This window comes from Nothoprocta perdicaria, unplaced genomic scaffold (genome assembly GCF_003342845.1).
Source record: "Nothoprocta perdicaria isolate Ctin4 unplaced genomic scaffold, notPer1 scaffold_28, whole genome shotgun sequence".
NCBI classification, from domain to species: domain Eukaryota; kingdom Metazoa; phylum Chordata; class Aves; order Tinamiformes; family Tinamidae; genus Nothoprocta; species Nothoprocta perdicaria.
In genome coordinates, this window is record NW_020455510.1 from 631,861 (window position 1) to 636,692 (window position 4,832).

A 4,832-nucleotide genomic window follows, 5' to 3' on the forward strand; every position below is an offset into this window, starting at 1 on the left:
GGAGTTTGGAGAAGTATATTTGAATCTGTCACTTGGTCTTTGATTTATAGCTTATGTCCAGTTAAAGCAGGCATCTTGTGACTTAGGGGCTTTAATTCCCTGTGTGGGTTCTGCTGACACCGTATATCAGGAGAGGGAAGCTCAAAATGTTTTTCTTCAGGTAATTCTTGATGATGTTATGGCCTGCATTTTTCTTCTGTCTTCTACTGTGCATGTATGCCTAAACATATTTATTTAGGTGAAGTAGGAGTGGTAGCGATTTCTAGAGTTAATGTTGAATGGGCATTTCTGTTCTAGGCTTTGTTTTCTGCTCATTTACAACTTCTAAAAACTTTATTCTTGGTTTAACTTTTACCTTTCTTGCTGTCCTTACAAATCAACATTTATTTACTTATTTATGTATTTATATACCTTGAAAATATTTGAGCACTGTGACCACTATTTTTATGAAACAATACAACAAAGTATCGGCTTTGGGTTTCAAGGACACCAAGGTGCTGCAGGGGAGCACGGGCATCGGGTCCCTCTCCTGCTCTGGTGGCCGTGGCTTCTGCCTGGAAAAGCCTCGAGGGAAATCCTGAATCTGCTGAAATAACTGGGCACTTAGGCACTAATCTTATTCCAGCAGGGGATTCATCAGTGTTTGTATTTTGCAAGTTTAGCTTGATGGGGAGGAGAAGAAAAAAAAAAGGGGGGATAGGAGAAGATGAATGTGACTTCACATAGTGAAATACATTCTCTGCTAGCTCCATCCTCCCCTTGCAGCCATCTGAGTAACTAAATGATGTTCTCTGTTAATAAGTGTGTACTTTGTCTAAATTGCATTTATTTTTCTTTTGACGTACATACCATTTTACTATTAATCATCCCTTCTGCTCCATGTGTACAATAAGACACTGTTATGCTGGTGGAACATATTTAATCTTCAGTATGTTGGATTTCAGTTTGGTTGTTGCTTTCTTATTTCTTTTTGGAAAACCCTTCTTTATTGGCTCTTAAATCATGGGTTGAGCCCTTATTGAAAACATGTTCTGTATGTACTTCTTGCGAGAGAAAAAGAAGTTCTTTGAGGTTATAGGCTAGGCTTACACAAATACTTCACTATACGGTAAAAATGCAGAGGTCTTCTATATGTTATCTAAAGCTAGAAGTATAGCCAATTACTCAGCAGCACATCATAAGAGAGATGCATGCTATGTTCATGTCTGTCAGTGCCTTAAGTCATCACTCTACAGCCTTTTTTAAATTCTCTTTTTATTGAAACCAAGAAACAAAACAAAGACAAAAAAAAGCAAAAGCAGCATCAATTAGATGTCAACATGACATCAAACAGCATAATATATCATAAAAATAAATGTATGATCTGGTGACTCAATGATTTCTGTCCATATGGCATTTACAGAGAAGTAAAGAAAAGGCGAATATAGCTACACATCTGCATGGAGGAAAAGACCCAGTGCAAAATTGGCCATAGCGACAGCTAGTAGGCTGTCAGCTGAGATTACCTGGAAATAAATAACATACAGAAGTGGGAGCAGGATTACAACATGCGTTTAATTTTGTACAGTGAGCAGCATGCAAGCTACATATGTCTTTTAAAAATGGTTTTAGAAATGGAGAGGCTCTATTTGTGGGTGCAGATGCATAGATAGGTGTATAATGCAGCTGCATGCAGCCCGCTGCTGCACTGTGATTAGAGGGGAAAGAAATCTTTGGAAGTAAATGTGGCTATCTGTTGAAACTATTAGAGGAATAGGGACTCCCAGCCCTTTTCTGTATTTGCTGAGAGACATATAAAAAAGCCTCTTTGTATAAGTGCTAAGCACATAGAAAACACTGAGAATCAGTTAAGCCTCTAAAATAATAATCTGGGAATTCCATTCATTATTCTAGGAAAGGGCATCATAACTTTATGGTAAGCAGGGAAGAGTGGGAGAGAGGTGAGAGTGTGGGGGTGGCTGCTGGAGAAAGAAACCCCAGAAAGATCCAGAATCAAACCCAGTCTCTGTTACTTGAATTTGTTGTTCATTTTCAATGGAGTGATAACTGCAGCAGCTCAGCCTGAACCGCCTGGCTCGACACTTCCCTTGCGAAGGAACTTGGATGGATTTCACAGCTTACATCTGGACAGCAGGGTATGGGGAAAAAGCAACAGCCCTCAGATATATCGGAGTCTTTGTGCATTGCTTAAGACCTGAACTTGATTTATAAATATGTATAGATGCATACACAGGCACACACACGCAGACACATATATGTAGCTACACAGCTACATAGGTACACGCACGTGTTCGTTTGGATATGGAGGCAGTTCCACACGGGGTTTGTTCTCGTCTGGCTGTAGGCTGAGTTCCCAGGTCTAGCTCTTACCTCTCTGGAGATGTTYGAAGCCCCTTTGGGAACTGCTCCCCTTCCCCACCCCAGCTGCCTTTTAATGCCTGGTATCTGAGATCTTGGCTAATTTCATCACAGACACCCGTGCACCTCAAAGAGGGCGGTGTGGAACTCGCTAGACCCGGGACATGGTAGGGCCGTGACTCGTGCACGTCACAGCAGCTTTACCCAGTGCACACAGCTGGCCACGGTGCATGGTAGGGAAGAGCACAGTGCAGAGCCTGTGGGGAAAAGCAGCAGCACATGGAAACCTCAAAGGGAACGTAAGAAGGGATGGTGTCTGGGTGTGCGTGTATGTGTTTAAGTCTGAAGCCAGCAAMCTATGAGGGCTATGTGGAACATTTCCTGCAGCCTACCACCAAAAAAATGGCGAGATTGTCAGCCCCAGAGTGTCTGTACCTTCCCCATGACCTGCGCCAGCGCCCATGGCTCACCAGGTAGTGCTTTCTAACCAAAGGGTGGGAGCTCCTACCTCCATGTTTTGGCACCGTGTTGCTGCCCACAGGGGCAGGCCTGGCCACGATGCGGCACCGCGCTGTCCTGTGCGTTGGAGGCTGCGGTGGCCATGCCCAGGCAGCTCCCTTTTGTTGTTCCCTTTTGTCCTTAGTGCTCTGGGCTGTGAGAGTCCAGAAGTGGAAACTAACTTAATCATTTGATTTAGTCATATACTCATTTATTTTGGGTGAACTAACAGCAAACCACCATCGTATCCCACAGTGTATTAAAATAGCATATATAGAGCAGAATTCCAAACAACGACCAGCTCTTTTGTTTTCCTGCTCTACCATGTTTAATTTTAAAAATTTAAAAATTAGGCTCATCCCAATCTCATATGCAGACAACCCCTTCTGCTGCCAAAACTCTTTGGTGTTATGGACCGTATCCCAAAACCTTTCTAGTCAGCTGGACTCTCTTCATTCACTTCTTTGGCCGTAGATCAGTCTCTGTCCGCGTYGGGCACCACGGCAGCGCGGCCTCTTGTGCAGCAGGTTGCCAGCAACGATGCCGCGGCGTCGCTGCCTCCCGCGGCATCGCAGCGCGGGGACCACAGCTGCCCGCACGCACCCTGCCGGCACGGGCGAGCGGCAGTGCTCCGGCACTCAGCACCTCCTTCCAGAGCGCTCCCAAATTCATTAGCAGGAACATGGCTCTTTTGGAAGGATAAAGGATTCATTTAGCAGTTCTAGACAGAAGTTGTAAACCTGATGCTGTGTAACTAAACTGTGCCCTCTAATTTCTCCTGTTTCCACGCTCTGCAGCATTGGAGGACCTGGCCCTGTGGGAGATGGGGCTGCGCGGTGGCTCGTACGGACCAGCGTGACAGCAAGTAGCAAGGTGGCATTTTGTTCTGACTGCCGCCTTAGGGGACATTCCCCAAAATGTTACCTTTTTAAGATTTACTTAGTGCAAGTCACAGGGGTCATTTTTTAGGTGTTTGGTTATCAATGCAGTATTTCTGCATTTCACCTGGGCGAACATTGTTGTGCCAAAGKCCGAAGTACCCTGCTGCTGGCTATTTATATAGCGGCCTGGGTGGCATTTTATGACAAGAATGGAAAGAGTTTTTTGAACCTAACTTGGCATGGGGCAGGAACCCGATTCCCTCCCCTTGCCGTGGGTCCGGATGCTGGCAGGAGCACGGTGGCAGTCGCCTGCTGCCGTTACCTTTTGACAGCTTGATTAGTATCATGCTAATGTTCTGCCCAGATTTTGGGGGCAAGCCCTGCTAGAGGTGCCAATCTGCTAGGGAACAGAGAAGCTTCTTGCAAAGTGCAGCTTTAACACCTTGGAAGCAAACTTCCAATTGTCCGATTGTCCTGCTCTCTTGTTTTGTAAACATATGCATTCCCCATAAAATCTGTAATAAGAAAGAACTTGTGGCAAATGCTGTGACCTTCAGTAAACTGTGGAAAGATACCTCTTCTAATCAAAGGCAAAAGCCCTGATCTTCCATGTTGTAACTGACTGTTGACACAAGAAAGGCCAGGGAGATTGACATCCATCTCTATAGAAACCATTAACCAGTGCCGGATAAATCCACAGCATTGAATCCATATGCATGCTTGCTTTTATTATTCCTGACCTATTGGCAAACTTCTGCGCTTTGTGGGCTTTGTTTTAAAGGACGCTTTAAATTGCAGATAGTTATTATGTGATTTCATCGGTGAAAAAAAAAGAGTTTGGGTTGTCTAAATAAAGAAATCAGTATTATTTTGCATCTAGTAAGCATTATTTGCTTAGGTGTGGCTTGGTTTGAGTCCAGATTAGCACACAATGAAGACTGTTACTTTAGCTGGGTGTAGCAAAACCGAGTAGTTTTGTTCATGTTTTCCAAATGATGTGCAAGTAATGTGTCATTTGAGTCTAACTGGGCTTTTACTGGCCTGGGCTCCCTTTCTACTCTGTAAAGCATTAGCGATTACTTTGTTGGCTGCAAA